The following is a 24805-nucleotide window of genomic DNA, read 5'->3' on the forward strand; positions in this document are numbered from 1 at the left end:
TCGACGGTACCGTCTTTGTTAGATATATTTGATAATATCATGTGTAATATAATTTATGTTTAGTTTTCAGATCTTACCTTACAGGAAAATCAATACTTAACTGGAAATCAACACTTGTAATGAAGACAGAAGTTAAGATATCAGAACTTAAGTTATCAGAACTTAAGGTTCAGAAGATATTTATCAGGAGATAATATCAGGACTTAAGATGACTTTCAGATAAGGCAGGCGGCTGATTGAAAGGAAAGAAGATCGAGACTAAGACAAAAAGAATTGTGCATGAAGAAGGAATTCTATGAAGAATAGAAAACTTGGAAGAAAAGATAACTAGTTGATATATTTTAGGAAGCAGAATTATATTCCATATCAATTAGAAGATTATCTTATAACTGTGTAGTATATAAACACAGGCATAGAGTTTACACTATAAGTGTTACGATTATCGAAGTTATTATTCTTTGTAACTCTAGCAGCTCTCGTGATAATTTGTTTATCACTGAGAGAGGACAGTTCCATATTGTAACAGAGTTTATTGTGTTGAATAAAATCTTTTTTCTGTTACTTAAGTTCTTATATTCGATTTGATTGTGCTAAATAATGTATTCAACCCCCTTCTACAGTGTGTGTGACCTAACAAGTGGTATCAGAGCCTTTTGTTAACACACAAACAGTTAAGATCCAAAATCAATCATATCTGAAGAAGAAACTCCAACCAAGCCCACCAAAACTAAAGAACCTCCAAAAACTATAACTCATAGTCGATATGAGACTATAAGAGTTCCCATGTTGAAACCTTCTGAGTATTCCATATGGAAAGTGAAGATGGCTATATTTCTGGAAGCTACAGATCCAGAATATCTCGACAGGATTTATGAAGGACCACATATGCCAACCAAACTCTCTGTGAAAGTTGAAGGACAGCCAGCAAAGTCTGTACCAAAGGAGAAAAGTGATTACACTGCTGAAGATATCCCATCGATTGCAAAGGATGCAAAGGTAAGACACTTGCTGCATAGTGTCATTGATAATGTCATGTCAAACACGGTACTTAACTGCAAAACTGCAAAAGAGATATGGGATGCTTTGGAAACAAGGTGTCAGGGAACTGATTCAATCAAGAAGAACAGGAAGACGATACTCACTCAAGAGTATGAGCACTTTGACTCAAAGCCTGATGAGTCATTAACTGATTTATATGACAGATTTGTCATACTCTTGAATGATTTGTCACTAGTTGACAAAGAGTATGATATTGAAGATTCAAATCTTAAATTCCTGTTAGCTCTTCCTAAAAGATGGGATTTGAAGACCACAATAATAAGAGACAACTATAATCTTGATAAAATAACTCTTGATGAAATTTATGGGATGCTCAAGACTCATAAACTTGAGATGGAACAAAGAAGCAAGAGGAATGGAAGAAAGTCAAGAACAGTTGCCTTTGTGGCTGAGGAGGAAAGTCCCAAAGAAGCTGCCTCAAGGAAAGGTAAGGGAAAAGCTCTCATCATAAAGTCTGATACTGAGTCATCAAGTTCTGATACTGATGATGACTCAGAAACTGAAAGTATACCTGAGATGGACCATGATGAGGAGATGATGAAGCTATGCACTCTTATGGTGAAAGGGATCACAAAGATTGCATACAGAAAATTCAGGAGAGGAAAGAAGTTTTCCAGGAAAGATGCAAGTTCTGAAAAGAAAGGTTTCAGAAAATCTAAAGGCAAAGGAGGAAAGTCTGACAAAGGAGATTACTCAAATGTTAAATACTACAACTGTGGTGAGAAAGGCCACATATCTCCAGATTGTAGAAAAGGGAAAAGTGACAAAGGAAAGGCTCTTGTGACAAAGAAGAAAAGCTGGTCAGATGCTTCAGATTCAGAGGATGAGGAAAACTATGCCTTGATGGCAAATGCTGATAGCAGTTCTGATACTGCTGACTTAAAGGTACCTCAAACTACTTATGCCTTTCATACTGATGATATTACTGAGTTAAGAAGATATCTTAAGACCATGTTCATTAGTTATAAAGATCAAACTTTAACATGTGAAAGATTAACTTCTGAAAATCTTGCTTATAAAAAGAGGAATGATTATTTAGAAAAGGAGTTAGTCATGTTCCATCAAACTCAGAAAGATAGAGATGATGCCTTTTATGTTAGGGATGAAGTGTTAAAAATGAATGAATCTCTAAAAACTGAGTTAGAAAAGGAAAGAGAGATTATTAGGACTTGGACTAACTCTGGTAAAGCAACTCAGGATATTCTTAGTAGTGGAAACTGGAAAGAGGGCTTAGGTTATGGAGATGATAAGAACAGTAAGGGAACTATAGAAACTGAGCCTATAGTTGTTAAACAAAAACCAAAGGTAAATCCTGTTAAGTTTGTAACTGCAAAGTCTGATATTGATAAATCAGAAGTTAAGAAGAAAGTAACTTCTGACAAACTTAAACAGGATAAGCCAACCGAAGTTAACATAGGCTTAATGACAAAGAAGCAGCTTAAGCATAAGCTGAAAGATGTAAAGAATGTAAACAAGGTACAGCCACCTAGGAATAATAGGAATGGAAAGGAAGGTGTGAACAAAAGTAACAATTATAAGCTTGTTCCTAATGCTCCTAGAAAAACATGTCATAACTGTGGAAATTCTAACCATCTGGCTTCTTTCTGCAGGAAGAATAAGAATATAAACTCCTTACCTTCAAAATCAGGAGTTAAGAGTCAGTATGTTAGATATAAGCCACAAAATCCTTGTTTTCATTGTGGTATTTTATGGCATTCCATATATACTTGTAAGGAATATCATAGTTTGTACTATGATTATTATCAAATAAAACCTTCTGTAAAGAAAGTTAGCAGTATTCCTTCTAGTATAAGTTCTGATGCAAAGTCTGATATTACAAATTCTGATAAGAAAACTGTTAACATAAACTTAGATGCTAAATCCACTGCAAATGTTAACAAACTTAAAAAGGCCTAAGGATCCAAGCAAGTCTGGGTCCTTAAAACTAATCATTAGTGGTCTTTGTGATTGCAAGGCAACAGGAAGAACATCCTAGTTCTGGACAGTGGATGTTTCGGACATATGACTGGAAATAAAGCCCTTCTATCAGACTTTGTGGAGAAAGCTGGCCCAGGTGTTTCTTATGGAGATGGCAACATTGGAAAAACTCTGGGATATGGCAATATCAATCTTGGGAATGTCATCATTGAAAAAGTAGCTCTGATCTCAGGACTTAAACACAACCTGCTGAGTGTAAGTCAAATCTGTGATAGAGGTTATCATGTGGATTTCTTTGAAGAACACTGTGAAGTTGTAAGCAAATCTACATGCAAAGTTGTTCTGAAAGGATACGGGCATGGTAACATTTATGAAGCCAAGCTTTCAACAAGTACTGATGGTTCTGCAATCTGTCTGTTGAGTAGAGCATCAATTGAAGAAAACTGGGATTGGCACAAGAAACTCTCTCATTTAAATTTTAACAATATAAATGAACTAGTCAAGAAAGATCTAGTGAGAGGACTGCCAAAATCAGTATTTGTTCCTGATGGCCTTTGTGATTCATGTCAGAAGGCAAAACAAAGAAAATCTTCATTCAAGAGCAAGACTGAATCATCAATTCTTGAGCCTTATCACCTACTACATGTTGATCTATTTGTTCCAGTTAATGTCATGTCTATTGCAAAGAAGAAATATGCTATGGTCATAGTGGATGAGTTCATCAGATACACATGAGTGTATTTCTTGTACACAAAAAGTGAAACTGCATCTATCTTGATTGATCATGTCAAGCAACTGGATAAATTGGTCAAAGATTCTGTGAAGATCATAAAAAGTGATAATGGCACTGAGTTCAAGAATTTGATCATGGAAGAGTTCTGTAAAGACCATGGAATAAAGCAGGAATTTTCTGCTCCTGGAACTCCACAACAAAATGGAGTTGTTGAAAGAAAGAATAGAACTCTTATTGAAGTTGCACGAACTATGCTTGATGAAGCAAAGTTGCCAACCTACTTTTGGGCTGAAGCTGTGCAGACTGCTTGTTTTACTCAGAATGCAACACTCATTAACAAGCATGGAAAAACACCATATGAGATGGTGAAGAAAAAGAAGCCAAATCTGAAGTATTTTCATGGATTTGGATACAAGTGTTTTTTTCTTAAGACTCATCTCGAACAGCTATCCAAATTTGATCTAAAAGCTGATGAAGGAATTTTTGTTGGATATCCACTTTCTACAAAAGCCTTCTGAGTCTAAAATTTAAGAACAAGGGTTGTCATGGAATCTATCAATGTCTCTTTTGATGATAAGAAGAATACTGGACTTGAAGATATCAATGATCATGATCAGCTTAGATTCGAAAATGAAGTTTTAAATTCTAATTCTGTAAATCCTGATACTGCAAACTCTGATGGATTAAACTCTGATATTATTGAAACTGTGATGACTACGCCTAAGGAAAATGCACCTGTACAGGGGGAGCATACTGAAGAACCAACCACATCTCAAGAAGCATCAGAACCTACAACAGGCTCTTCAAGTTCTGATGGGCCAAGTTCTGATAATTCTGGAAACTTATGTTCTGATATTTCTGGAAACTCAAATAATGAAGGATCCAACTCAGAGAGCATAATTTCAGGGGGTGCATCAGAAAATATTGATGGAGACAACATGGATCATGGGGGAGCATCTAGTTCTAGAGAAAACCTTTCATCTGCAAGGAAGTGGACTAAAGCTCATACACCTGACTTAATTATTGGAAATCCTGATGCAGGTGTCAGAACTAGAACAGCTATATCAAATGAATGTCTTTATCATTCTTTTCTTTCTCAGACTGAACCAAAGAAAGTGGAAGAAGCTCTTCAAGATGCTGATTGGGTGCAAGCAATGCAAGAAGAGTTAAATGAATTTGAAAGAAATAAAGTCTGGACCCTAGTGCCAAGACCAAGGAACAGATCAGTTGTTGGTACAAAATGTGTGTTCAGAAACAAAACTGACAGTGATGGCATAATTACAAGGAACAAAGCAAGGATGGTTGCAAAAGGATACTCTCAACAGGATGGAATTGATTATGATGAAACATTTGCACCAGTTGCTAGATTGGAAGCCATAAGAATATTTTTGGCTTATGATGCTCACAAGAAGTTTAAAGTCTTTCAAATGGATGTGAAAAGTGCTTTTCTTAATGGAGAATTGGAAGAGGAAGTATATGTTGAACAACCTCCAGGCTTTGTAGATCCCAAATTTTCCAATCATGTCTACAGGCTTGATAAAGCACTTTATGGCCTTAAGCAAGCTCCAAGAGCATGGTATATGACATTAGCTCAGTTTCTTCTGGAAAGTGGATTTAACAGAGGAACTATTGACAAAACATTGTTCTACCTTAACCATGGAAAGGACTTACTTTTGGTGCAAATATATGTTGATGATATCATTTTTGGTTCTATAAATGACAGACTTTGTAAGAAGTTTGCCAAACTGATACAGTCAAGATATCAAATGAGTATGATGGGAGAACTTAACTATTTTCTGGGCCTTCAAGTCAAGCAGAATGAAGAAGGAACTTTTATTTGTCAATCTAAATACACCAGAAATTTGTTGAAGAAATTTGGAATGCAGTATTGTTCAAGTGCATCCACTCCTATGGCCACTGCAACTAAGTTGGATAAGGATACTGGTAAATCAATAGATATTACTGATTACAGAGATATGATTGGCTCTCTACTCTATCTAACTGCAAGTAGACCTGATATCATGTATGCTACCTGTCTTTGTGCAAGATTTCAAGAAAATCCAAGAGAACCTCACTTAACAGCTGTGAAAAGAATTTTCAAGTACCTTAAGGGTACAACTGATCTGGGATTGTGGTATCCTAGAGAATCAGACTTTAAGCTAATAGGTTACTCAGATGCAGATTTTGCAGGATGCAAAATTGACAGGAAAAGCACAAGTGGAAGCTGTCAATTTCTTGGAGGCAGATTGGTTTTTTGGTTCAGCAAGAAACAGAAGTCAATTTCTACATCAACTGCAGAAGCAGAATACATTGCTGCAGGAAGCTGTTGTGCACAGATTCTTTGGATGAAGAATCAGTTATTAGATTATGGGTTAGAATTTTCTAAAATCCCTATTTACTGTGATAATCAAAGTGCTATTGTTATGACAGGTAATCCAGTTCAGCACTCAATGACAAAGCACATCAGGATTAGGTACAACTTCATAAGGGAACATGTGGATGAAGGTACAGTGGAATTGCATTTTGTTCCCACAGATCAACAACTAGCAGATATCTTCACAAAACCACTGTGTGAAGCTAATTTTACAAGATTGGTAAATGAACTTGGAATGGTTTAAGGTTCTTTCTCTAAATCTGCTTAGTTTATGTTCTGATACATCAGACTTTATGATCAGTATTTACAGATATTACTATCTTTGTGTATTATGTGCTTAATTGAAAATTACTTAAGTACTGATTGTTGTCTGATGTGAATTTCTAAACTATGATAGTGATATGAATATTTCTGTGACTATTCAATCCAATGAGGATAACTGTACTAGATGCTGACCTATTAATCTTTAATATACTAAAGATCCCATGTTTGAAGTAATTATTTATGTGGAAATCTATCAACACAAGCAAATTCTGATATTGAGCTTAGTTAAGTTTACTTTGTGTATCTTATTACTAAGTCAAAAACTAGAATAGTGCTTCTTATTTGTTAAGTTCTGATGTTAGTAAATCTGGTGAATGTACTAAGTGCTGATAAGCCTCACTTATCAAAAGAAAAAGAAAATAAAAGAAATAAAAATCAGGTACTCCTTTGAGATCTAGAGTAAAAATGTGGAAGCGAAGACCCAAATGCATTGTTGGTATTAAGTAATATGCATTAGAAAAGCAAAATAAAATTTTCTTGGTGACTTTTCACACTCTATGATTACTGGAGAAATACTCTGATAACAGCATAAATTCTGATAAGCAGTCGTGACTCACTTACACTGAGAAGCCACTGTAAAATAGAATTTCAAAAGATGCATAAAATGAGCACAAAACAGTTGAGGTGGACTCATGCATGAACTCATTCTAAAGTAGACTTCAGAATAATGACAGATTTTAAGTAAAGTTCTTAGTTATGCCTTATTTTTAAGATGTACTGAAGTGAATCAGACTTTACTCTTTGTCTAACATTTAGCTTAATGCACACACTTACACTCCATATGAATAATGAAAATTACTGTGGTGATCAATGTTATTTTAGATGAACAGTTTATGTGTCAGATTGCATAAATTCTGAGGACAAGTTCTGATGGAAGTTCTGATGATTAAGTTTTGATGAAACCATATCAGTATTTGTGTGAAGAATTACAGGAATACACATTCACTTTTCGAGTTAAGGAGCCATATTCTGATGACTTTTAAATCCTGATAATAATCAAGTTTTGATGCTTACGTGACAGTATTTATTTACTTGGTTTATTTTTGGTCATTACTTGAACGATAATATTTTTACAGAATATTGGTTAATGTGTGATATAACAGTCATAATCATTGTGGGTTAGTGGTTAACGTGTATGTCCTGAAAAACTGCATGTGCACGGTAATTATTGCTCATTTTACGTGCCCATTAACTCTCATTCTAACCGTTTACTGACTGTTCACATGGTGTCAGATGTAAAGTGTATCCCATGCTTCAAAAATATGATTGTTGAGTGGAGAGAGTATATATATGAGAGATAAAAGATTTTCTAATCTTTTCCTTACTTTTCTATTCTAAATCTCTTTTGCTTTCTCTCTCTCTCTCTCTTTTATTTTCTGAAGCTGTTTTTCTCTTAGGACTTTTTACAAACACTTTGCGAACGTTCTCTTATTCACTTAATTTCTTACAGAAATGGCACCAAAAGACATAATTTTTTATGGAGCTAAGTTTGTTCCTAATAACTTCTCCGCTATTCTTAGCAAGTCAGAAGCCCCATCAGAACTTCACTTCATTCAGGACTTTCTTGCTAATTCTGATATTGGGTACGCTCTGACCGAACCTGAAGCAGTCTCTGGTACTCAAGTACTGGAGTTCTGGAGAAGCGGAGTATATGATGATGGTGGTGCTCAAGGGTCCCCAAGTATTATTTTTTCATCAGGGGAGGATGAGTATGTTGTGACATTGGCTACGGTCCGACAAGCACTGCAGCTTCCTGAGAACTGTGTTTATTCTACTGTTGAAGAGCCAGTTCTTCAAAACATGATGACCGGTCTGGGGTATGAGAGGACATTGGCAAAGTTGGGTCAGTAGAAGAGATCTTTCATAAGGAGGGAATGGAGTTTTTTCTTTGACTGCATAACCAATGCTTTTGCAAACAAATGCTCTAATTTTGATGCAATCCCCATATTCAGCCAACAAATCGGGTATGCTCTCATAAATCAAACTGATTTTGATTATGCAAGTGATGTCTTAGGTTTTATTGGGGATAGAATGACAGAAGATAGAAATACTGTTTATTTTGCTAGATTCTATCAGCTTATCTATAGTTTGTGTTGTGATAATAAGCCCCAATCTGCTAGTGAATTAATTTCATCATTCGGACTAGCTAAAAGAGCTTTTAATGACTTATTATCTACTGATAATAAGAAGGTTATGTTAAGACCCCTCCTAGTTCCTGTATCTGTCAAACAAACCTTAATAACCTATGATCCGGTTAAATATACTGAATTATATCCTGATGTCCAACCATCAGAACCTCATCCATCAGCACCTACCACATCTACACAAAAACCTCAACCTTCAGATCCTACAGTGCAGCCTTCATCTTCCAAACCCAAGAGGACTAAGAAAGTACCTCAGACTCAACAGAAGAGAAGGAGAATTATTCTGCGAGATGAATCAGATGATGAGGAACAGGTTCCTATATCAGAACCTGTTATTATAGAAGCAGAGAAGGTTTTTTCTCAGAAAGATACTGTAACTGGGAGTTCTAGGCCCCTCAAAAGGCGTAGAAAATAAATTCTGATGATAAAGCTCCTATAGTGTATCCACCTTTGAGGAAATTAAAGAAACAGAGAGCTCATAGGGACATAGTTGAGTCAGATTCAGATGTAGTGGAAGCAGCTAAGGAAGGGGATCAGGAATCTCTGATCTCAACAGAACGAGTTATTATTGAATTACTTCTTTCTGCACAAACAGAAACTTCACAACCAGAAACTGCTCAAGCTAAAATACCTACACCTTCTATGTCACCTATAATTGATCCAATACATACCGAAGAACCAGGTACAAGTGCTGAAATTGATATTTATAACCTGATTGTGCCTGAGGTTTTGTACTTGGAAGCTCCACCAATTCACCTCACTCCATCACCAACATCATTTTTGAATGTTGATCAGAACCTGGCTGCAGATTAGAATTTAGAGGAAAATGTTGAAGCCTCTATAGCCTCACATACCGCTATTTTATCAGAGGATGTTGATACTGCCGGATCTACAAGTTCTGATGTTGCTAATGAAGAAACTATTGGTGAAGCTGCTGGTAATTTAGATGTTGATGCAGCTGGTCCATCAGGACATGCACCTCAATAAACTGTTCATAAAGCTGAGATAGTCAAGAAGTTTATTACAGGGGAAGCACCAGTACCTTGGAGTGAAACTCCTAGAGGAAATGAGTGGACTAAAGAATGGAACTCAGTTAGTTTTGTTCCTTATGAAAAGATTCTTGCTGAGCATCTTGCAAAAGCTGATGAAATTCTGATAAATGATGATTTCAAGGCACAGCTGAGAGTTACTGCATTGAGTACAAGGCACCTTCAAGGTCAACATTCAATAACTCATGACAAGGTGAACAAAATTCAGGAAGCTCTAATCCAGCAAGATATGAATGTGAAACTTGAAAAGAACAGGTTTTTTAAGCCAGCATTAGACAGAATTGCCTACATTGAGAAAACTCAGGAGAAGCAACAAGCTCAAATTGAAGAAATTCTGCAGAATCGGGCTTCTCACCAAAGTCAACTCAATGAGATCCAATCCTCAGTGGAATTGCTTGTCTCTCTTTTATTACCTGCTGATGCCAAAAAGGGGGATAAAGTGATTAAGTCCAAATGCAAATCTACTCAGACACTAAAAGGAAAGGATGATGGAAGTGATGACCAGAAAAACTCTAATAAGGGTAGAGGTCAAGGTCAAGGCAAAGGACTTTCGTCAAGTAAAGCTAGAATTACAAGTCAAGGAACAAGTTCTGATACTGGGAGAAGAATAAGTTCAAATACTTGTAAAAGGATAACTTCTGGTGGATATCTAGAACTTGATGAAGAAATTTCAAAGCAGTTATTTCTTAAAGAAAATCCAGGAATGGACTTTGAGAGTCTAAAGGAAGAAGAAGCTAGACTCAAAGCAGAAGGTGTCAAGACAAAATCTGAAGCTTCTATTGTTGAAAAGAAATTTCCAAAGCCTAAGGGTATTGTGATAAAGGAAAGAACAAGTTCTAAGGCAACCAAGGCCAAATCACAAATGGAAATTGATCCAAGGTCCAAGGGCAAAGAAAAAGTTGATGAACCTGTAAAGGTTTATATGCCAGTTATGGATGAAGAAATAATTGATGAAGAAGCAGATGCTAATATTACTCTGATGCATAAGAAGATTTTTCAAACAACCTCTGACATGGCTCATGTTGTTCAGAGTCAAGATTTAGTAAGTTCTGATATAACAGTGAAGCAAGCAACCTCTGACATAGCTCAAGTTGGCTTGATATCAGAAGATAAGGAAAAGGAAACCTCTGACATTGCTCATGTTAAACCTTCAAAGATACTCCTACCAGGATTCACCAAAGTTAAACAGACTCAACCTTTGAAGACTGCAACAGGAGGTTTTGAAGCAAGAGTTGTTACAGGATAGGAAGCAAGAGATAAATCTGGGTTGGGTAGTTCTGATGAAAGAAGAGTACATAACACTACCAATGATCCAACTTCCTTAAGTGAACCAGGTGTTGGAGAAACTCCTGAAAGATTGAATCGACTTGAATCTGTATAAATGGTTTACCATACCTTCTTGAAAGAACATATCTTGTTATATTTTATGACAGATGGAAGGGTATACCAGATTAAGAAGAATGTTATACCACTGAAGTATTTTGAAGAACTGGACATATTCCTACTTCAAGTGAAAGACAGATTAACGGATAGTGTTGCAGGATATTTAAAGTCTCAAATTCAAAGACAGAAGAAGCTTTATTCTATAAAGTCTAATAGCACATACTGTCCTAAGTACAGAGATCACAAAGGTGATATTGTTGATATGAAGCCTATCTCTGCTAGGATTATAACTACTTTTCTGGGTTATAAGGCTGTGGAATTCAATCTAGAGTCTGACAAGGCATATCTGATTAGACTAGATCAGGAGATAAGAAAAGCTAAGATAAATAATCTCAGAGCATCTATTTTTCAAACTGGAGAAGATACAGCTGAATTGATAAATGCTAAAAGGAGGATGGTCAATGAACTTGAATATGCAGAGAGATGTTTGTTGAAGAACTATCTCAGGACAACTCCTGATATCAAAGAGATCAGAAGAAATTGAAAATTGAAGCCAAGTCAAAGATCTACAACTACTTAAATTCTGAAGTTTATACAGACTGAAGCGGGTATCAAAAGTTAAAGATGGTAAAACTGAAAGGACTGTAAGTTATAGTTATCTAGTCAAATTCTCATGCATTTGTACTTAATGTTTTTGACATCATCAAATATCTATTAAACTTGTATGTTATGCTAATTTACAAGTTGGGGAGATTGTTAGATATATTTGATAATGTCATGTGTAATATGATTTATGTTTAGTTTTCAGATCTTACCTTACAAGACAAATCAATACTTAACTGGAAATCAGCACTTATATTGAAGACAGAACTTAAGATATCAGAACTTAAGTTATCAGAACTTAAGGTTCAGAAGATATTTATCAGGAGATAATATCAGGACGTAAGATGACTTTCAGATAAGGCAAGCGGCTGATTGAAAGGAAAGAAGATCGAGACTAAGACCAAAAGAATTGTGCATGAAGAAGGAATTCTATGAAGAATAGAAAACTTGGAAGAAAAGATAACTAGTTGATATATTTTAGGAAGTAGAATTATATTCCATATCAATTAGAAGATTATCTTGTAACTGTGTAGTATATAAACACAAGCATAGAGTTTACACTATAAGTATTACGATTATCGAAGTTATTATTCTTTGTAACTCTAGCAGCTCTCGTGATAATTTGTTCATCACTGAGAGAGGACAGTTCTATATTGTAACATAGTTTATTGTGTTGAATAAAATCTGTTTTCTGTTACTTAAGTTTTTATATTCGATTTGATTGTGCTAAACACTGTATTCAACCCCCTTCTACAGTGTGTGTGACCTAACAGTCTTCAATCAACTATCATTACTCTAGAACTCAAGATGGGCAGGTAAATGAGTTTCTGAAGGACGGGTTTGTGAACCAGCAGTTGATTAAAGACAACTTAACTAAAGCTCAAGAATGAATGTGCTGGTATGCTAATAGAAAAAAGACAAAGAGATCATTTAAAGTGTGCACACAAGTATTTCTCAAACTATAGCCTTATAGACAGCAATCTTTGAATTAAAGGAAGAATTATAAACTTTTTGCAAAGTACTATGGTCCCTATGTTGTTACCGAGAAGATTGGTCAAGTGGCGTATAAATTGGCTTTACCTACAGAAAGTAAAATTCATAATGTCTTCCACGTATCACAGCACCAAATGCAGATGACACAGGAGTGATTGATCCACAACCAATTATAATTTCAGATAAAAGGCTAGTAAAGAAAGGAAATAAACCAGCCACCATGGTGTTGATCCAGTGGGAAAGTGGTACTACAGATGAAGCCACATGGGAGTACTGGGATCAGCTAAGCAACAGCTAGTGAAGATTATTAAGTTATCAAAAAGTAATGAGGCACGTGGCGGTTTAGAATTGGGAACTTGTATTTGATGGAACATTGTACTGGAGAATCTTTATCAAAGTTTTGGAAGATATTTTCTTTTGATTTATTTTTTTCTCTACTTGTCTGTTCTTTCCTTATTCTTAATCAAAAACTAACAGGGATCAACACTAGAGCACTTTATGCATCGAAAACACCTATTAATATGTTAGTCGCTAAGCACGTGCTAATAATACACGCAAGTATACGAGTTTTTAAGTAGTATAGAATCTTTTCTAGTTCGTTTCCACAGAGACTGTATTGGTTAACTAATTAATTCACGCACTTAAGCAACAATATATGGTTATTATTCAATGCTAAGACGATAACAAATTGAGGTTGTTTATAACTAAGAATTAAACTAATAATTATAACTACGAGATTAATATTGACTGAATTAATATATATGACAGACATGGGATTCTAACTTCATTAAATACTTCATTAAATAGCCTTATTGTTCTTAACCTTAGCATGCAATGGTGATGACACTAATCAGACAACACGAAACTGATAAACGCCAACTTTTGTTGCACGAGTACCATACTACCAGACATCCACAAAATAGATAGAAGCTGAATAGATACCAATTATATTGAGACCCTATATGTCTATAGAATTTGACAACATAACGGTTTAAACACAAATTATCTATCCTGATTACACAGGGCAAGTAAGATGGTTAAAATTACCTACGAATCATGCATAACAAATACATGAACCTATGCTAGCATGGCAAGTTCTCAATCCTTAATTCACTTTCGCTTCATTAAGAATTAACACATTATCTTATAAGTTCACGACGCTCATAAGAAGAATACGCACAACCAATACTAGGATATCATACAATAACCACATACTAAGGTATCAAATAATTTAACTAAAGAAATCCATAAATAAATCTGCTGGAACCCCATGATAACGATTAGCCCATAATCGGACTCATCATCAACGTGGGTTTCGATGAAAATATAATATAACAAACATAGTCTTTATAACGAATAAATAAAACCAAGTACAAAAACAAGATTAAGGTTCACAAGTAAGAAAACTAGCATCCAAAAATAACTTAAAACAAAGGTTCACAAGTAAAAACAAGATCTTCTTCGTCTTCGTTGAATCGTGCTAATACGGTCTTCTCACGGCTCTCCTTGATATGTCTCTGGCTTGATATATCTTGATATATTATTAAAAATGACCTAAAGCTGTTAATATAGCAGCCCCATGCAGTGTAGAATTCTTTCTCTCAGAAACCTAGTAGAAACAGGAATTTGTCATCCCGACACGGCGCGGCCGCGTGCTTGATCAGCACGGGCGCGCTGGCTTTCTGTACTTCGGAGCGGTCGCGCGCTTGATCAGCGCGGGCGCGCTGGGCTTCTGCCAGAATTTATTTTCTTCATTTTTCTTGCAGCTTCGAGCCGGCTTCAACGAGCTTTTATTCCAACACCACATTGACACCAAATTAGCACCAAAATAATGCTAATTCACCTGATTACCTAGATAATACCTGGAATGCAAAAACACTCGAAAACATGTTAAAACACTTAACAACTTGAGTACAAATGCATCAATTCAAAGCTTATTAGAGCATAATAAAGTGTCATAAATGCCACTCAACACACCCCCAAACTTGTATCAATGTTTGTCCTCAAACATAAACAGACTCAAAGAACAAGAAAATAAAAATGCATGAATGCAACTAATATGAATGCAACGATCCCCATAGAATAACTAAACCAATCAACAAGCAACACCTCTATAAATGCAATTATTCGCATAAAGAGCAATCAAATCTCACAAATCAACCTGCAAACCAGAGACGTGCGTGTGTGCAAATGCTTACAGATGTACTATCGTAACTAGGTCGACAATCATGACTCACTACTTATCAAAACAATCGCAAGCTTATAAATAGAATAAAAGCTAGACTCAAAATAACTTATAACACTTCAATTCTTATATCAGAGTTTTTTTTTTGGATTCATGCTTTTATTCATAATAAAACAACACAAGTATGCTTATTTGACCGTGCAATGAGTGAGGTCCACAAAGGACTTATACAATAGTACCCATGTAGCGAGCGTTAGGTTAGCGGATCCCAGACTATAAAAGCCTTAAGTAACTAGGCACAAAGTCCCCTAAAAACTTAATAACTCGAGTACTAAAGAGTCCACTCGTGATCAATTATACATAACAATATTTTTTTTTCTTGTTTTTTCTTTTTTTAACAAATTTCTGAACGAGTGCGTTTCGCTCCATCTCATTCAACCCTAGACTACTCATATAAATATGAGCCGACTACTAGCCATTTGACACCTAGCCACACAACTAGCAATGAAATCCAATTTTCTCCAATTTTTAAATATCCATGTCTTTTATTATTAATAGAATATCCTAAATTCTAAATATAAACCATGACCATGATCTAGCACTCTAGAAACCTATAAGACTTAGTGAAATACAAGTGTCTCTAACATGCAAATAAATTCAATAAGACTCAACATCACTAAATACGACATCACTACACTCACATCAATATCACCAATTAATCAGAAAATTATCTAAGGGATCATGTTATAATATAAATGCATGAAATTACATGAACAAAATATCATAAAACTACCAAAAAAAACAAAAAAAAACTACATGGCAAAATATGCAACTATATGAACTAAACTATCATGAACATGCAACTATATATGACTCACACACAACATATTCCTTCAACTACTACCCCCAAACTTAAAATAATCACTGTCCTCAGTGAAGGTAATAGTAAGGAATCAGGCATACCTACTGTGAATCAGAATCTTCACCCTCAACGGGTGAAGTGTCAGGCGTGTCTGAAGGTGGATACACTGAGTCCTCACCAAATACTGGCCACTGAATGTCAACCGCGGCGGCTCTGAAAGTTATCCCAAGTGCCTGGGTGAGATCGTGTGTAAACCGACTATGAATGTTGTGCATCGCATCCATCCCCCTCGTGAGATATCTATACTGCATCGAACTCAAACCAGCTCACATCTCTGCTCCTGCTGCCTGCTGCTGCTGCTGCGACGAGCCAGCCTCCTCTCTATACTGAGCTCTCCAAGCTGCTCGACGGACATGTTGAGAACCTCCCGCCGTGGCTGCTTCTATAGGCACACCACCTGGCAGATGATCATATGAATACCCAAGCCCCTTAGGATCGGGCTTCCCTCCATACCACTCCTGCATGCTTAATAGTGTAGAACTGTCGATAGGAGCACTGGGAATCTGAAGCTGCTCATGTGCGGGCCGATGAACACCAACTGCCACGCACAACTTCGTAACAACGGACGCATACGGAATAGCACCTGTAGTACCTCCTCTCAAAAATCTTAAAATCCCCTGATATATCACCATCCCCAAATCAATGTAATCACCCTGAAGAATACCTTATAGCAAACGAGCATGCTCCACAGTAATCTCATGTACATGCGAAGATGGCATGATGTTAGCACAAATAAACGAGTTCCAAGCCCGTGCAAACCTGTTCATGCACGACGCCGGGAATGTAGAGTAATTAGTAGTGCCCCTCTTGAACTTTCAATGAGTCTCAGGCACACACAGAGTATCAACGATGAGATCCAAATCAAAGTCCTCCGAAGTCTTATCGTTCCAAGTGTCCTGACCCACCTTCCTCACGGGCTGCTCAATCACCGTCCTGATAGCTTCAACACTGTACTCTACAGTTCTCCCCCTCACCACTGTGAAACCATTCTTCTCCGCCTTGGCATTCGCATAGAACTCCCGCACAACACTCATGGGCACAGCAGCGGGTGCCTCACAAAAAGGAACCCAGCCCATCTTGAGAATCATCTCTAACAGCTTAGCATCCTTCCTTGATGGAAGAAAACCTCGGTCATTAGCAATAGGCTTCGAGAGAAGCCTCGTGTACTCTTCCTCAGCCTCAGGACTAGAAATCCTGGGCATCACACCACCCACAAATGAAGAATCGGTTGTGTTGCTTCCAACTTGTGTTCTTTGTCTTGTGGGTGCCATCGGGATTGAAGAAGAGAGAATAAAAGTGTAAGTGTTTAGAGAGAATTTGTGTTTGAGAGTTTGTGATATGGTGGAGAAGTTGTGTATAAGTGTATGTATTTATAGGTGGAGAGGTGTGAATTCTATAAGGAAAAGAAGTGGGAATTGAATGTGGGAATCGTGGAAATAATGGAATTAATTTGGAGAGGAAATTATGGGATGTGGAAGAGTAAATATCGGGTTGGAATTGATTTTTGATTAAAAGTCCTGAAATTACCTTATAAATCTGCTATTTTATATTTTTTTTCGAACAGGGACCCGGTGCGGCCGCGCGCTAGGACAACGCGGGCGCGCTAACTCTCTGGAAGACCGGCATGGCCACGCGCTGGATCAGCGCGGCGCGCTGGGTTACCGGGAAAACGGCGCGGCCGCACGCTTGGTCAGCACGGGCGCGCCCAGCTTCTGTAGTTGGCCCTAAATTTTTTTCTTTTTTCTGATTTTTTTGTGTTTTTCACCTTTATTCTTGCTTCTTCTACCTACTAATGTACAACATACTTGGGTTGCCTCCCAAGAAGCGCTCGTTTTACGTCTCTAGCTCGACGTAGAATCTCGAGATCAAATGGATAATAAAACGGCACTAACCACCTCGCGGTTTGTTGTGTCACCATAATAATGCTTCAACCTTTGACCATTTACCTTGAATGCTTGGCCCGGATCATTCTCAAAAAATTTCATCGCTCCATGTGAAAACACAGTTTTGATTATGAAGGGCCCTGACCATCTTGACTTCACTTTTCCAGGAAAAAGACGGAGACGAGAGTTGAACAAAAGAACTTGTTGCCCCGGCACAAATGACTTGAGCACTAGACCTCGATCGTGCCACCTCTTGACTTTTTCCTTGTACATTTTGTTGTTCTCATAAGCTTGAAGTCGAAACTCATCGAGTTCATTCAATTGAAGCATCCTCTTCTTTCCAGCCACATCCAAGTCAAGATTCAATTTCTTCAAAACCCAATATGCCTTATGCTCGAGCTCCACAGGCAAATGACACCCCTTATCATAAACCAACTGAAACGGAGACATTCCCAATGTAGTCTTATATGTTGTTCTATACGCCCAAACAGCTTCATCAAGTTTCAAAGACCAATCTTTCCTTGATGGGCACACCACTTTCTCTAAAATGCGCTTGATTTCTCTGTTAGATACCTCAGCTTGACCATTTGTCTGAGAATGATAAGCCGTAGCAATGCGATGATTCACATTATACCTTTTCATCATAACAGTGAACTTGCGATTGTAAAAATGCGACCCCTCATCACTGATTATGACTCTTGGAGTTCCAAACCTTGTGAATACTGCTTGTGAAGAAAATTATGCACCACTTTTGCATCGTTAGTTGGCAACGCCTTAACTTCAACCCATTTTGACACGTAATCAACTGCCAACAAGATATAGTGATTGTTGCACGATGAGACAAATGGCCCCATGAAGTTAATTCCCCAAACATCGAATACCTCAACCTCGAGAAGCACATTAAGAGGCATCTCATCCCTTTTGGACACATTACCCACACGTTGACATCGATCACATTTCAAAATGAACTGATGAGCATCTTTAAATAGGGTTGGCCAAAGGAAACCTGCTTGAAGAACACGAGCCGCTGTCTTTTTTCCACCATAATGTCCTCCATAATCCGTTGAGTGGAAATCTCGCAAGATCCCCCCGTTTCGCTGTAAGGAATACATCTCCTGATGATTTGGTCAGCTCCTTGTCGAAAGAGAAATGGCTCATCCCACATATACCACTTCACTTCATGTAGAAACTTCTTCTTTTGAGCATAAGATAAGTCGGGAGGCATGATATTACTCACAAGGTAGTTCACAATGTCTGCAAACCACGGTTCTTCTTCTTGCACTCCAAACAGCTGCTCATCGGGAAAAGATTCATTTATCAATGTCTTATCCAATGAAGTAGCATTAGGATTCTCTAAACGCGAGAGATGATCAGCGACTTGATTTTTCGTTCCCTTTCTGTCCTTGATCTCTAGTTCAAATTCTTGAAGCAAAAGAACCCATCTAATCAATCTAGGCTTCGAGTCCTTCTATGAGACGAGATATCGAATTGTAGCATGATCAGTGAAAACTGTCACCTTAGTCCCAAGTAGATAAGATAGAAATTTCTCAAAACCATAGACAATAGCCAAAAGTTCTTTCTTCGTAGTAGTATAATTCAGTTGAGCGCCATTTAAGGTCTTACTATCATAGTAGACCACATGAAATATGTTGTTCTTCCTCTGCCCAAGAACTGCTCCATCTGCATAGTCACTTGTATCGCACATCATCTCAAAAGGTTCATTCCAATCAGGTGCAGTTATGACCGGTGTCGTTATTAAACTCTTCTTCAATGTCTCAAAAGCTGCAAGGCACTCGTCATCAAACTTGAAAGAAATATCTTTCTCTAGCAGACTGCACAATGGCTTCGAAATCTTAGAGAAGTCTTTGATGAAACGCCTGCACAAACCCGCATGTCCAAGAAAACTGTGAATTCCCTTAATACAAATGGGTGGAGGGAGATTCTCAAAGACCCCCACCTTGGCCTTATCCACCTCAAGACCCTTACTAGAAACTTTGTGCCCGAGAATAATGCCCTGACGCACCATAAAGTGACATTTCTCCCAATTGAGAATCAGATTAGTCTCAACACACCTCTTGAGAACATGTTCAAAATTTTGCAAGCATTCATCAAAAGAATAGCCAAAGACTGAGAAGTCGTCCATGAACACCTCCACATTCTGGCCAATCATGTCAGAAAAGATGGCCATCATACATCTCTGAAATGTGGCTGGTGCACCACACAGACCAAAAGAAACTCGTTTGAAGGCGAAATTACCAAATGGACAAATGAAGGTAGTTTTCTCCGGATCTTCTGGAGCGATACAAATCTGATTGTAACCCGAATAGCCTTCCAGAAGATAATATTAATCATGATCGGCCAACCTGTCAAGCATATGATCAATGAAGGGCAAAGGGAAGTGATCCTTTCTAGTGGCTTTGTTCAGCTTCCTGTAGTCCATACAAACTCTCCACCCTGTGACTGTTCTAGTAGGAATAAGCCCATTCTTCTCATTTGCTACCACAGTAATACCATATTTCTTTGGCACACATTGAACCGGGCTTACCCATGAACTGTCAGATATAGGGTAGATGATCCCTGCATCTAGCCACTTAAATATTTCCTTCTTCACTACTTCCTTCATGATTGGATTAAGTCTTCTTTGCTGCTCGATCGTAGGCTTGCTACCTTCCTCTAGCAGAATTTTATGCATGCAGTAAGAAGGGTTGATTCCCTTGATATCTGCTATAGTCCATCCAATTGCTGATTTGAACTCTCTCAGAATCCTTAGAAGCTTTTTCTCATTACTACCTGAAAGGTCAGATGTAATAATGACAGGCAGAGTAGATGCATCACCTAAAAATGCATACCTCAAATGTTCAAGTAAAGGCTTAAGCTTAAGGGTAGGAGCTTCCTCAATAGATGGCTTGAGGCGTTTAGGAGCCTTGTTCAACTCCTCTATTCCAAGAGATTCAAAAGGCATATCAATCTTCCTTTTCCATGGAGAAGCATTCAAATACTGCAATTGTTCTTCACCTTCGTCATCTTCACTATCTGAATTTTCCAATAAGGCTTTCTCTAAGGCATCAGACCTTAGCAATTGATCAATTTTTGATGTGACCACCGAATCAACCAACTCCACTTTTAAGCACTCCTCATTATCCGTAGAAAATTTCATAGCATTGAACACATTAAAAGTAATATCCTAATCCAGAACTCGCATTGTGAGCTCACCCTTCTGCACATCTATCAAGGTTCGGTCAGTCGCCAAGAAAGATCTCCCCAAAATTATTGGAATCTTCTTATCCTCCTCGAAATAAAGAATTACGAAATCAACAGGGAAGATGAGTTTATCAACCTTGACCAAGACATCCTCCATAATACCTCGCGAATATGTAATAGAACGATTGGCCAACTGCAAGGTCATATAAGTCGGTTTTTGATCAGGCAAATCTAACTGCTTGAAGATTGACAAAGGCATCAGATTGATGCTAGCTCCCAAGTCACATAAGCATCTGTCAAACGATACTTTTCCAATAGTACACGGAATAGTGAAGCTTCCTGGAGCTTTAAGCTTCGAAGGCAACTTCTGTTGCAGCACAGCACTGCATTCCTCCGTAAGAGCGACTGTCTCTAAATCATCTAGCTTCACTTTTCGAGAGAGAATACCTTTCATAAACTTTGCATAACTAGGCATCTGCTCAAGAGCCTCAGCGAAAGGTATGTTGATATGAAGTTTCTTGAACACCTCTAGAAACTTCTCAAATTGTTTATCCAGCTTTTTCTTCTGTAGCCTCTTAGGAAAAGGTGGTGGAGGATAGATCTATTTCCCCCCTGTATTACCCTCAGGCGGAGTGTTCCCAACAGTAGTCTTCCTTGGTTCCACTTCTTCATCCTGCTGCTCTACTTCTTTCTCAGCCCCAGCTTCTTCAGTCAACACTTGAGTTTGTTCGGGATTCGCAATCTTTCCAGACCTTTAAGTGATTGCATTTACCTGCTCCTTAGATTCCCTCTTTCCCGGCACTTCAGTGTCACTAGGTAGTGTACCAGGCTGACGATATAGCAAGGCATTGACAATTTTCCCAATTTGATTTTCCAAGGTCTTTACAGAAACAGCTTGACTCTTGCACATAAGCTTCAACTCCTCTAATTCAGATTTTTCATTGGCTTGTTGCAGCTGAAGTTGCTGTCTAGGTGCATATTGTGGTTGCTGAAAACCAGGGGGGTTGTACAGCTTAGCTGGATATTGATGATAAGGCTGTTGAACCGCATTCTGAGTGTTGCTCCAGCTGAAATTAGGATGATTGCGATTGTTGGGATGATATGTGGCTGGCACTGGTTGCTGCGATCGCTGGAAGTTGCTCACAAACTGAGCTGATTCACTAGAATTTGCACACTGATCAGTCTCATGGGCACCAGCACAAAGCTCGCAGACACTAGCGATTTGATTAACTCCATAATTAGCCAAAGTGTCCACCCTCATCGTCAAAGCCTTAAGTTGAGCAGCGAAAGCAGTTGCTGCGTCCAACTCCAGAATTCCTGCGACTTTTCCCTGAGTCAGTCTCTGGAAAGGATTCTAGTACTCATTAGCAGTTATCAGTTCAATAAGTTCATAAGTTTTATCGTAGCTCTTAGCCCACAAAGTTCCTCCTGATGCTGCATCAAGCATGGGGCTAGAAGTAGCACCCAATCCATTATAGAAACAGTTGATAATCATCCAATCAGGCATGCCATGGTGTGGGCACTTTCTTAGCATCTCCTTATATCGATCCTAAGCCTCACACAGAGATTCTCCTGTTTGCTGAGCAAACTGGGTAAGAGCATTCCTGATTGCAGCAGTCTTCGCCATGGGGAAGAATTTAGTGAGTAACTTTTACGCAAGATCCTCCCAAGTGGTGATAGATCCTGCTAGCAGAGAGTGTAACCAGCACTTAGCCTTGTCCCTCAGAGAGAAGGGGAAGAGGCGTAGCTTGATAGTATCTTCAGTCACATCATTGAACTTGAAAGTGTCGCAGATCTCGATAAAATCCCTGATGTGCATGTTGGGGTCTTCAGTAGGAGAACCCCTAAACTGAACTGAGTTATGTATCATTTGAATCATGCTTGACTTGATCTCAAAAGTGTTAGCCCTGATGGCTGGTCTGATGATGCTTGACTGAATGTCATTAATCTTAGGCTGAGAATAGTCCATCAAAGCCTTAGAATTTTCCGCTTGATCACCCATCTCTACTAAAGCTGGTTCTTCAACTTTCTCTTCTTCTTCTACCTTCTTTTCTTCCTCAGTAACTTCCCTTCGAACTACCACAACTTCTTCCTCGGCTTTATCTAGTGTTCTCTTACGAGTACGCGAACGCGTATGCATACACCCTCACTAGAGTACCTGGAATAAGACAAGGAAACAGATAAGTAACAATGTCCGAGTCAATAAACTTTAACGACCACTGATGAAAAGCACATAAACTATAAATTAACACTGTAGTCACCGACAGCAGCGCCAAAAACTTGTTAGTCTCTAAACACGCGCTAATAATACACGCAAGTATACGAGTTCACAAGTAGTATATAATCTTTTCTAGTTCGTTCCCACAGAGACTTTATTGGTTAACTAATTAATTCACGCACTTAAGCAACAATGTACGGTTATTATTAAATGCTAAGACGATAACAAATTGAGGTTGTTTATAAATAAGAATTAAACTAATAATTATAACTATGAGATTCATATTGACTGAATTAATATATATGACAGACATGGGATTCTAACTTCATTAAATACTTCATTCAATAGTCTTATTGTTCTTAACCTTAGCATGCAATGGTGTTGACACTAATCAGACAACACGAAACTGATAAACGCCAACTTTCATTGCACGAGTACCATACTACCAGACATCCACAAAAGAGATAGAAGCTGAATAGACACCAATTATATTGAGACCCTATATGTCTATAGAATTTGACAACATAACGGTTTAAACACAAATTATCTATCTTGATTACACAGGGCAGGTAAGATGGTTAAAATTACCTACGAATCATGCATAACAAATACATGAACCTATGCTAGCATGGCAAGTTCTAAATCCTTAAATTCACTTTCGCTTCATTAAGAATTAACACATTATCTTATAAGTTCGCGACGCTCATAAGACAAATACGCACAACCAATACTAGGATATCATACAATCACCACATACTAAGGTATCAAACAATTTAACTAAAGAAATCCATAAATAAATCCGCTAGAACCCCACGATAACGATTAGCCCATAATCGGACTCATCATCAACGTGGGTTCCGATGAAAACATAATATAACAAACGTAGTCTTTATAACGAATAAATAAAACCAAGTACAAAAACAAGATTAAGATTCACAAGTAAGAAAACTAGCATCCAAAAACAACTTAAAACAAAGTTTCACAAGTAATAACAAGATCTTCTTCGTCTTCGTTGAATCGTGCTAATACGGGTTTCTCACGGCTCTCGTTAGCTTTTAGGTCTTTTCTTTTTTTTTGCCTCGGTACTTAAACAATGACGAGGTATGCTAATATATATAGGGCCCAACACTAAATATCCTATGTCTTTTATAATTAGAACTTTAATAAGTACCTAAACAATTTTTTTTTCTTTTCTAATTAGCAAAATCAAAATCACTTATTCTAATATTAATCTCAATCTTATTATTATTATTATTATTATTATTATTATATAAAATTTACGTATATTACATCATAACTGTCTACACTGGTACGAAAGCATCAAATTAGGAGGGACGCATATTAGCTATGGACGCATATTACATCATAACTGCCTACACCGGTACGAAAGCATCAAATTATGAGGAACCATTAAGTTAGCATTAAGGATCAACTACACACACCGGGACCGATTTTAAAGAAGACTACAAGAAAGAATCCCCCGGTACTTTTTTGAATGTACTGGTTGCGGATTTCTTGTTTGCCATAAGTGTGTTAGTAAAATCTTTGGCTAGCAACAAGTTACAACACCTTTGATCTTCAGATCTTTCTGAAGATGTATTGTATTCTGAAATGTTAATGTCCCTACTGCACCTATAAGCTACTGTATAATGTGCATCTTTCTTATTAGTAATTTAGTTCGTTTCTACACCAAAGTAAGTTGGAACATTTTATTTTCCAAGCGAAATCCCCTGGTATATGAAAGGATGCGTTATTATCCTGCATCAGTTGGCAGTTGCATAATTTTACAAATAATA

At 37.6% G+C, this 24805-nt stretch overlaps 1 non-coding gene across 1 annotated transcript; it reads left to right on the forward strand.

Annotated features, from left to right (window-relative positions):
- Positions 1-22296: 22296 nt before the first annotated feature.
- Positions 22297-22403, forward strand: LOC141716428 (small nucleolar RNA R71). The gene has a single exon (XR_012573139.1). It is a non-coding gene; the product is annotated as a small nucleolar RNA R71 (small nucleolar RNA).
- The last annotated feature ends 2402 nt before the right edge of the window (positions 22404-24805 follow it).

This window comes from Apium graveolens, chromosome 3, assembly GCF_009905375.1.
Source record: "Apium graveolens cultivar Ventura chromosome 3, ASM990537v1, whole genome shotgun sequence".
In the NCBI taxonomy this organism is placed as follows: domain Eukaryota; kingdom Viridiplantae; phylum Streptophyta; class Magnoliopsida; order Apiales; family Apiaceae; genus Apium; species Apium graveolens.